Here is an 11,553-nt window from a genome sequence, read left to right as displayed (position 1 = left end):
TCCTGACTTTGCCACACTCAAATCCACCTCAATAGAGCAGGGACTTAGTCCTTTTCATGTCTGTGTCCCCAGGGCCCAGTGCTGGGTGCTCAATGTGTGTGTAATTTATTAATACATGCCATAAATATTTGCTAATTAATTTATTCTTTCGTTCAGTGACAAGAACTATGAGTTACACTCTCAGCAGGAAAAACGTAGCTGCCTTTTTTTTTTTTTTTTTTTGGGTGGGCCAAGTGGGATCTTAGTTCCCTGACCAGGAATCGAACCCAATCCCCTTCAGTGAAAGCACAGAAGTTTAACCACTGGACCGCCAGGGAATTCCCCAAGTAGTTTTTATTGTTATTCCTTATGTTATTCTTTCAAAACTTTTTTTTAACTTTTAAATTTTTATACAGTGTCTAAAGGTCACACTCCCTGGTGGCTGAGACAGTAAGGAATCTGCCTGCAGTGTGAGAGACCTGGGTTCAATCCCTGGGTCGGGAAGATCCCCTGGAGAAGGGAATGACAACCCACTCCAGTATCTTGCCTGGAGGATCCCATGGACAGGGGAACCTGGTGGGCTACAGTCCATAGGGTTGCAAAGAGTTAGACAGGACTGAGCAACTAACACTTTCACTCCATTTACAGTTATTACAAAATATTGGCTATATTTCCTGTGTTGTACAATACATCCTTGTGACTTATCTTACGCCTAATGGTTTGTGGCTCCCCTTTCACTCTATATTGCCCCTCCCCTCCCCACTGGTAACCACTAATTCGTTCTCTATACCTGTGAGTCTGCTTCTTTTTTTGTTATATTCATTAGTTTGTTGTATTTTTCAGATTCTACATATAAGTGATATTATACAGTATTTGTCTTTCTCTGTCTGGCTCCTTTCACTTAGCATAATGCCTTCGAACTCCATACATGTTGCTGCAAATGGCAAAATTTCATTCTTTTTTACTGCTACGTAGTATTCCACTGTGTATATATCACACCTTCCGTATTCATTCATCTGTTGATGGACACTCTAATGTTATTCTTTAAAAAAAAATTTATTCATTTATTTTGGCTGCATCGCAAAGCATGTGGGATCTTAGTTCCTTAGTTCCCTAATCAAAGATTGAACTCTCAGCCCCTGCATTGGAAGTGCAGGGTCATAACCACTGGACTGCCAGGGAAGTCCCTAATGTTTTTCTTTCTAAAAATTTTTATTTTATTGAAATAGAGTTGATTACAATGTTGTGTTAATTTCTGCTCTACAGCAAAGTGATTCAGTTTTATATGTTATATATATATATATATATATTCAGACTATATTCTTTTTTGTATACTTTCCATTATGGTTTATCATAGGATATTGAATATAGCTCTCTGTGCTACACAGTAGGAACTTGTTGTTTATCCATTCTAAATATAATAGTTTGCTTCTAATCCCAAACTCCCACTGTTTCCTCTCCCTCCCTTCCTTCCCCTTGGCAACCACAACACCATTCTCTTTGTGAGCCTGTTTCTGTTTCGTGTTTATTTATGTCGTATTTTAGCTTCCACGTATAAGTGATATCTTATGCCATTTGTCTTTCACTATCTGACTAACTTCATTTAATATGATAATCTCTAGGTCAATCCATGTTGCCACAAATGGCATTATTTCACACTTTTTATGGGTGAGTAGTATTCCATTGTGCATATGGACCACATCTTTTCTATCCCCTATTGTTACTCTTATTCATTCCAAAATATTTATAAGCTCCTACTATGTGACATAAAGATACTGATAGCGTGCTGCAGTCCATAGGGTCACAAAGAGTCAGACTTGACTAAGTGACTGAACAACAATGGCAAAATGTTGAAAAGATAAATGGTTATCATTAGTGTGACTATAATTGTTATATTATTCACTCAACCAACATTTATTGAACGTTTACTATGTGCTTGACTGGACACATGGAAGCTGCTTTTATTATGGTGGTAATGGTTCACTCAGTGAGTGAATATTTATTGACTGGAGAATTCCATGGGCTGCAAAGAGTCAGACACAACTGAGCGACTTTCACTTCACCTGCAGTACTAGGTGATGCAGACAAAGCCACTCCACTGCTCTCTATTTAGGAAAAGCAAGAGATAAACACCCTGAAGAAAATACAAAACAAAACAGGTGATCCCTGGGACTTCCCTGGTGGTTCACTGGTTAAGACTTTGTGCTTTATTGCCAAAGCCCTAGGTTCGATCCCTGGTCAGGGAACTAGGATCCCACACGCTGCATGATGCAGCCAAAAAAAAAAAAGTAATTCCTAATGAGAATGGGTACCCTGAAAGCAAGGAGTTGGCATGTGTTTGTGTGTGTTGGAGAATGAATGGGGGACTGTGCGGCGGGGAGATCAGAGAATGCGCTGACATTTGAGAAAGTTCTGAGGGGCTGAGGGTAAATGCTGACATGAAAAGTTCACATTACTGGCAGCAACTATTTGCCGAGCCCTTAAGTGTGTTAAGGGTTTCATGGGCTTCCCATCCCTGAACTTCCAGAATGATCTTAAGAGCAGGGGCAACCCAAGAGAAAGTCCCATGGAAGAGCCTGGCACAAAGCTGGTGCTAATATTGTTTCTGGTGGTGGTGGTGCTGTGTGTGCTTGCTGAGGGCATGAGCTCTGGAGCCGGCCACTTGGGATCTTGTGCTGGGTACGCAAGCAGCCAGCTGGCCGGCCTCGGGCACCTGGCTTCCCCTCCCTGGATCTCGGTTTGTACATCTGTGAAATGTGGTTAAAGCTGTGCTTTCCTATAACCCACAAGAATCTACTGGATAACACAGTGAACTTTATTCAATATTTTGTAGTAATCAACAAGGGGAAAGAATCTGAAATTATATATACATATATAATGACTGAATCACTGTGCTGTACACCTGAAACTAACATGATATTGTAAATCAACTATACTTCAATTAAAACACACACAAATAAAACAAGTAAAAAATAGAAAAAAATAGGGAGGGATAAATCAGGAACTTGGGATTAACATACACACACTGCTGCTGCTGCTAAGTCGCCTCAGTCGTGTCCGACTCTGTGTGACCCCATAGAGGGCAGCCCACTAGGCTCCTCTGTCCCTGGGATTCTCCAGGCAAGAATACTGGAGTGGGTTGTCATTTCCTTCTCCAATGCATGAAAGTGAAAAGTGAAAGTGAAGTCGCTCAGTCGTGTCCGACTCTTAGCGACCTCATGGACTGCAGCCTACCAGGCTCCTCCATCCATGGGATTTTCCAGGCAAGAGTACTGGAGTGGGGTGCCATTGCCTTCTCCGAACATACACACACTACTGTATATAAAATAGAAAACCAACAAGGACCTAGTGATTAACACAGGGAACTTTACTCAATATTCTGTGATAACCTACATGAGAAATAAATCTGAAAAAAATTGAATATATGTATATGAATAACTGAGTCACTTTGTTGTATACCTGAAACTAACACAATACTGTAAATCAACTATACACCAAAAATTTTTTTTAAAGTCTTGAAAAGAAGAGGACAAAAAGAAAAAATAAAACACAATAAAAAAACCACAATAAAAGAAAAAAATGCTCTTTTCTAATAAGATTAGAGTGCAGCTCGACTGAGTGATGACACGCAACGTGATGCTTGGAACTGTGCCTAGGATACAGCCAACACTCAATCACGTTATTATTATCTATCATTTGCTGTTATTACTGTTTACTGTATGGCAGGTAAGGATACAGGGGCTGGGTTTGAGTCCTGACTCTGCCATTGGCTATAAGGCACTGGGCCAGTAATGGCACCTCTTGTTTCTCAGTCTCCCCTTCTTTGAAATGGGTATAAAAGCCATGGTGCTGCTTCCTCAGGCTGCACAGCACTGACTTACAGGGCATAACTCAATGCCTGGCACACCACCTATGCTACCCCCACTCATCAGCTATTGTGGACCCTGGGTTCCACCCCAAGATTGTTGGTAAGGAAGGTGAGGCTGGGGGTGAGGAGGAGAGGGAAAATAAATCTCAGGCTGGTTGGAGTGATCTTGCTCTACAGAGAGTCCCTTGGACAGCAAGATCAAACCAGTCAATCCTAAAGGAAATCAGCCTGAATATTTTTTGGAAGGACTGATCCTGAAGCTGAAGCTCCAATACTTTGGCCACCTGATGTGAAGAGCGGACTCATTAGACAAACCCTGTTGCTGGGCGAGATTGAGGGCAGGAGGAGAAGAGGGTGACAGAGGATGAGATGGTTGGATGGCATCACCGACTCAATGGACATGAGACTGAGCAAACTCCGGGAGATAGTGAAGGACAGGGAAGCCTGGTGTGCTTCAGTCCATGGGGTGGCAAAGAGTAGCTCGCGGCTGAGCAGCTGAACAACCACCGAGGGAGGGAGAATCCTGGAAGGCCATAAGGGGGCGACATTCAGCTCTCCCAGGCCTAGTGCTTGGTCCGCCAAACCCAGCCCGGTCTTTATCAGCCCCTGAGGGTGAGATGTGCGTCCCCTCAGGGTACTTGAGGAAGGGAGGAGGACAGCAGCTGTCAGAGCCATCCACTGCTTCTGGCGTCATTTGCTGAGCACATGTCCACTCACAGAGAAAGAAGCAGAGGCATAGAGAGTTGAAGCCACTTGCCCAAGGCCACACAAGAGATGGGCCAGAATTTGAACCTGAGTTGTGGAGTTTGAGAGCTGAGTCCCAGTCCTCATCCAATGGCTCTGTTATGTGTAACACACACAAGCATTACTGTTACTAACAATAGCTAACCCCTGTGTGGTGCTCACTTTACCCAGGGGCTGGTTTCCTCTATGACTCAGTTGGTAAAGAATCTGCCTGAAATGCAGGAGGCATGGGAGTACACGTTCATCCCTGGGTGGGGAAGATTCCCCTGGAGGAGGAAATGGCAACCCACTCCAGTATTCATGCCTGGGCAATCCCATGGACAGAGGAGCTTTGTGGGCTACAGCCCATGGGGTCGCAAAGAGTCAGACACGTCTGAGAGGCTAAGCACACGTTCATGCACACCCAGGGGCTACCCTGAAAGTCTTCCAAGTGGGAGGTAATGTTTTGAGTTCAGGAACCTGATGTTGCCATTTGACAGATAAGAGAACTGAGGCTCAGGAAGAGTGAATGACTTGTACAAAAATCACCCCCAGCCAGCAGAGACAGAGCTGGAAATTCTAGCCCTTGCAAAGCCCCACCCAAGGTTTTATGTCACCTCTGCCCAAAAGAAAGCTGTCCTTTCTGTACCTGACAGGGACAGAGAAAAGGGACAAAGTGCATGCATGCTTTGTCACTTAGCCTTTCCGACCCGAGGGTTGAACCTGCATCTCTTACATCTCCTACTTTGGCAGGCAGGTTCTCTACCACTAGCACCAACTGGGAAGCCAAAGGGACAACGTAGATGATTAAACAGTTAATTCCACTGGGGGATTATAAATAGAAAAATATGGGAGACCCCTGTAAATTAATGATTACTCAAAAAATCAGGTTTGCTTAACCACAAAGTCGGGTGGGCTTGCTTAGCGACAAAACTGGCTTACACAACAGAGGGATGAGACATGTCTTCAAACAATAAAACAATGGTGCCATGAGCCCCACATCCTGTGCAGTGAGCTCAGTGAGTTAGTGATCCCTAGGACATGCTCTCTGCACAAACAAACGATAATTTGTGGACCCCGCTTGACCCTGTCTTTGTGTGTATGCTCGGTCGTCAGTTGTGTCCAACTCTTTGGGACCCATGAGAGCTGAGTCCCAGTCCTCATCCAATGGCTCTGTCTCAGGATCCTCTGTCCATGGGATTCTCCAGTCAACAATACTGGGATGGGTAGCCATTTCCTCCTCCAGGGGATCTTCCTGACGCAGGAATTGCACCTCTTACATCTCCTGCACTGGCAGGAGGATTCTTTACCACTGAGCCACCTGGGAAGCCAGATTTGACCGTGTAGGGACAAAAAAAACTCCCCTGCTCAACCTGAAGGAGGAACTGATGATAGAAGCATGACATTTACTCAAGAAAGACAAAGAAATTCTTCTCCATGTCCCCACTTTTCCTTTGATTATAAAAACTGTAGCCCATTAAGTTCTCAGGGCATGGCATCCCCTCACCTACCTGCTTGTAAACCTCACAGGTATCCTACTCTAATAAATCTCTTATCTATCACTTTGCCACTCGCTGAATTCTTTCTGTGCTGAGACATAAAAGACCATGGTACCAGAGCTCTTCGGAGCCCCCCCGCCCCAAACGACACCAGTCGGTTTCACTCCTACCAGCCCTTTGCTCCAGTGTTCTTGCCAGGAAAATCCCATGGACAGAGGAGCCTGGAGAGATATGGTCCATGGGGTCACAACTGAAGCAGCTGAGCACACAGCCCCTTGCTCAGAAGGTGACCTTGGTAGACTGAGGACTTGTCAGGCCCTCGCCCCAGCCCAGGCATCATTGAACCTTGCAAGGGCCCTTCTCTTAGGGCCCTCAGATGTTTTCAGGCAGTAAACAGAACCCAGAAGCCTGGGCCCAGCGCCCTGGAATCTGAAACTCAAGGTCTGTTTGGCTGAAAAATTCATGAGCCCAAAAGCCTCAGTGGAGTCAGAGAACAGAGCAGCTCTGTTTGCCGAACCACCCTGCAGCAGCTGCAACCTCCGCTGTCCCCAGAGCCTGGGGCCCTGCCCCAGTTCCTTCTAAAAGCCTATGGGGATCCTGCCTCTTTGTTGTTCAGTCACTAAATTGTGTCTGACTCTTTGTGACTCTGTGGATAACAGCACGCCAGGCTCCTCTGTCCTCCACTGTCTCCTGGAGTTTGCTCAGTCTCATGTCCCTTGAGTCTGTGATGCCATCCATCCATCTCATCCTCTGTCACCCCCTTGTCCTCCTGCCCTCAGTCTTTCCTAGCATCAAGATCTTTCCAATGATAGGCTCTTCATATCAAGTGGCCAAAGTATTGGAGCTTCAGCTTCAGGATCAGTGCTTCCAATGAATATTCAGGGTTGATTTCCTTTAGGATTGACTGTTTTAATCTCCTTGCCTTCCAAGGGACTCTTAAGAGTCTTCTCCAGCACCGCAGTTTAAAAGCATCAGTTCTTCGGTGCTCAACTTTCTTTATGGTCCAACTCTTACATCCATAAATGACTACTGGAAGAACCATAGCTTTAACTATGCGGATCTTTGTCAGCATAGTGATGGCTCTCATTTTTAGGTCTGTCATAGCATTATCCAGTCACCCCCTTAATTCCTTATACACAGCACTAAAGGGATCTCCCTGATACTCACAGGTTCTTTGGCCCTCCCTCACCCTCGCATCAGCCATGGCTCCCCATTGCCCTCAAGCTGTCCTGTGTGGCAAGGTTTGACCCCTGTTGACCTCTCCCACGAAGCATGCTTGAACTCACAGACTCAGACACACTGACGTCCTTAATTTCATTTCCCCTCTTTCTTTGTCTTCCTCTAGCCCATGACAGCTTAATGCATGATGCCCATCCATCTTGCTTCCTCCACTTAGTTCTCACTCAGCTCTTAGGTCTTCTCTTCAGAAGCCCTTCCTGACCTTCTTCCCCAACCCCATCTAGGTCAGGTTCCTCCCTTGCACTTTTCCAAGTCTCCTGTGACTCTTCCAGCATAGCTGTGTCACACCATATTCTTAAAAATCTGTTTAAAAACTTTTCTTGTGGGGCTTCCCTGGTGGCTCGGTGGTAAAGAATCCACCTGCCAATGCAGGAGACGTGGGTTCCATCCCTGATTCAGGAAGACCCCACATGCAAAGAGCAACTAAGCCAGCGTGCCAGGGCTATTGAGCCTCTGCTCCAGAGTTCGGAGCTATAAGGACCCACCACAATGAGAAGCCCCATGTGCGAAATAAGAGCAAACCCGGCTCACCACAAGCCCACACAGCCAAAATAAATAAGTAAATAAATGAAATTATTAAAAAAAAAACTTTTCTGGTGGTTTTATATATATATATACACACATATACATATATACATTGTATATCACGTAAAATCTCATACCGTCTGATTCCACCTACAGGCTGTTGCAAGAAGAGTCAAATTCCTTGAGACAGAAAGTAGAATGGTGAGTGCCAGGGGCGGCTGAAGCCGGTGGGGAGTTATTGCTTACTGGGTCGGGTGGGGGAGGGTAGAGTTTCCATTTCAAAAAAGAAAAAAAAGAGTTCCGGAAATGGATGGCGGTGATGTTGTTGCAACATGTGAATATACTTAATCCCACTGGACTGGACACTTCAAATGATAGATCAGGAAAAAAATCCCTCTTGCCTCCTCCCTCCCATCCCGATCCTTCTGATAACCTCTATCTTGTTGAAATCTTTTTCTATTATTACCTGCATGTGTATCTGTTTGAGGTATCTCTTTCTCTTCCACATACCATACTAAACACAACTTGGTATTTATACTCTCTGATAGGACCTAAAACCCTCCCCAACCATTCTGCAGGGTTACAGCTGAGGGGTGTGGAGTGTGTGGACTGAAATTCTTGTTCAGCTCAGGGCTCACTAACTTCGTGTCTGTGGGTAAGTTACTTACCCTCTCTGCGTCATTTTCTGCAACTGGAAAATGGTTGCAAGGAGCAACGAAACACTTCATAAACGGATTAACCTCTCTCTGTCACCTTCCCCTGTCACTTTTCCACCAGGCTCCCCTGATGGCTCAGATGGTAAGGCGTCTGCCTGCAATGCAAGAGACCTGGGTTTGACCCCTGGTTGGGAGGATCCCGTGCAGAAGGCAATGGCAACCCACTCCAGTACTCGTGCCTGTAAAATCCCATGGACAGAGGAGCCTGGTAGGTTACAGTCCATGGGATCGCAAAGAGTCAGACCTGACTGAGCGACTTCACATGGTCACTTTCCTCAACTGGAAAAAGGTGATGAAGATTTCATGCACATGATACCATGCCTGATACTGACTAAGCTCCACTCTTGTACTAATCTGCAGGGCCACATCCTTCTTTCTTAAACTGCTGAGATATTTTCCACGAAGGTATGGGGAGGGAGGAGGGAGGAGGGTTCAGGGTGGGGAACACAGGTATACCTGTGGCGGACTCATTTCGATATTTGGCAAAACTAATACAATATTGTAAAGTTTAAAAATAAAATAAAATTTAAAAAAATAAAAATAAAATGTAACATCTATTAAGAAAGGGCAAATGTCAAGTAACTGTGAAGAACTGAACCCACCCGGTAAACCTCAATCCTGTTTCTGCCTCCCCAGGAAGTCACCCTTTGACCCTTTCTGCCAGTCACTAACAACCACAAAGGCCACCTCTGGTCCAGGTTCAGTAGCCATAGGTCGGTTAGCTGTGCCTGTTCTAGGACTTCATGGTAAAGTCTCTGGCCTTTTTCACTGGGGCATAATGGTTTTATATATGTGTGTGTGTGTATTATGTATACATATAATTTTATCCATCTATTTATTTTTGGTTGTTTTGGGTCTTCTTTGCCGTGCAGACTTTTCTCTAGTTGTAGCAAGCAGGAGCTACTCCCCACTTGAGGTGCATGGGTGGCTTCTCTCGTTGTGGAACACGGGCTCTAGGCGCACAGGCTTCAGTAGTTGTGGCACATGGGCTCAGTCGTTGTGGCTCCCCAGCTCTAGAACACAGCTTCAGTAGTTGAGGCGCACAGGCTTTGTCACTTCACAGCATGTGGGGGTATTCCCTGACCGGAGATTGAACCTGTGTCTCTTGCATTGGCAGACGAATTCTTTACCACTGAGCCACCAAGAAAGCCTCTCTCCCTCACCCTTTTTAAAAATTCATCCATGCTGTTGCACTTTCCAATAATAATTCATTCCTTTTTCTTGCTGAGGAGTCTTCTGGGGTATGGACCATTGGGTTGCTTTAAGCTAGGGGCCATTATGAATAAAGCTATTACCGAGCTCCTGTGAACATTTGCATACACATTTTTGCAGGTCTAGTCTTTCTTTTGTGAGTGGTTTCAGTTTCATTTTTCTTGGGTAAATACTTAGGAGTAGAATATGTGTATCATACTGTAGGTGCTCATTTATAAGAAACCACCAGGTTTTTCCCAAGTGGTTGTGCCATTTTACACCCCCACCAGTAGTGTAGGAGAGCCACCGTTTGCTTCAGATACTCACCGACACTTGGTACCGTCTGTCTTTTGAGTTTTAGCTATTCTGGTGGGCGTGTTGTTGTGTATTATCAAGTTTTAATTTGCATTTCCCTGATGACCTATTTCCTTTTCTTTGCTGCTTTTTTTTTTTTTTTAGATCTATTTATCTATTTTTGACTGTGCTGGTTCATGGCTGCTGCATGCAGCCTTTCTCTAGTTGCCCCCCACAGGCTTCACATGAGGTGGATTCTCTTGTTGCAGAGCACGGGCTCTAGATGCTCGGACTTTAGCAGTTGCAGCATGTGGGCTCAGTGGTTGTGGTTCCAGGGCTCTAGAGCACTGGCTCAGTAGTCGTGGTGCACGGAATTAGCTGCTCCAAAACACGTGGGACCTTCCGGGACCAGGGATTGAACTGGGTGTCCCTTGCATTGCAAGGTGGATTCTTAACCACTTGAGCCACCAGGAAGCCCGACTGCATTGTTTGTATCCGTTTAATGCTGCCCACTTCTGTGAGCACACCGCTGGGTTTGCATGCTCTGCTCTACTGGTGGACACACACATTCTCCCCCATTTTATACAAGAATGTTCAAAGCTGCAGGTAATACCTTCTGGCGCTAACTGCCTGTGCACATACATGCTATGGTTTGTCTAGGGTCAGTGACAGAGAGGAATTGTACAGGGTGAGCACAGTTTGGATTTAATCTTTTTGCTAGAGAACATTCAGACCCACAGCATCAGATCATCTCCCTTGATGTTGCTGTCGCTCAGTCGTGTCGGACTCTTTTTGACCCCATGGATGCCAGGCTTCCCTGTCCTTCATGGTCCCTGGGAGCTTGCTCAAACTCATGTCCATTGAGTCTGTGATGCTATCCAGCCATTTTGTCCTCTTCTCCTCCTGCCCTCAATCTTTCCCAGCATCAGGGTCTTTTCCAACGAGTCAGCTCTTCACATCAGGTGGCTAAAGTATTGGAGCTTCAGCTTCAGCAACAATCCTTCCAATGAATAGTCAGTGTTGATTTCCTTTAGGATTGACTGGTTGGATCTCCTTGCAGTCCAAGGGACTCTCAAGAGTCTTCTCCAACACCACAGTTCAAAAGCATCAATCCTTTGGCTCTCAGCCTTCTTGATGGTCCAACTCTCACATCCATACACGACTAGTGGAAAAAGCATAGCTTTGACTACACACTTGATGTTATCAGACTTTAAAGTTCTTGCCAATCTGATGTATGAAAAACATGCATCTTTTCTTCTGTTCACTGGCACAGTTGATGCTCAGTATCTATTTGGCGACTGAATGGTTGGATAGGTGATTGCATGAATGACATCTGCCCCTGGCCCACTAAAGTGACCAAGAGGGTCTCGCAGGATCCCAGATGGAAAACAAAGGTTGGGGCCCCACCCCTTCTCGAGTCCGCCCCTGCCCCGCCCCGGGTCCCGCCCCCTTCCTCTCGGGGCTCCCATTGGTGGGAGTGCGAGGGGCTGACCTATGGGAGGGGCGGGGCCGGGCCCTG

The sequence above is a fragment of the Bison bison genome, unplaced genomic scaffold (assembly GCF_000754665.1).
Source record: "Bison bison bison isolate TAMUID 2011002044 unplaced genomic scaffold, Bison_UMD1.0 scf7180017864492, whole genome shotgun sequence".
Lineage (NCBI taxonomy): Eukaryota > Metazoa > Chordata > Mammalia > Artiodactyla > Bovidae > Bison > Bison bison.
This window is presented reverse-complemented; position numbering follows the sequence as displayed.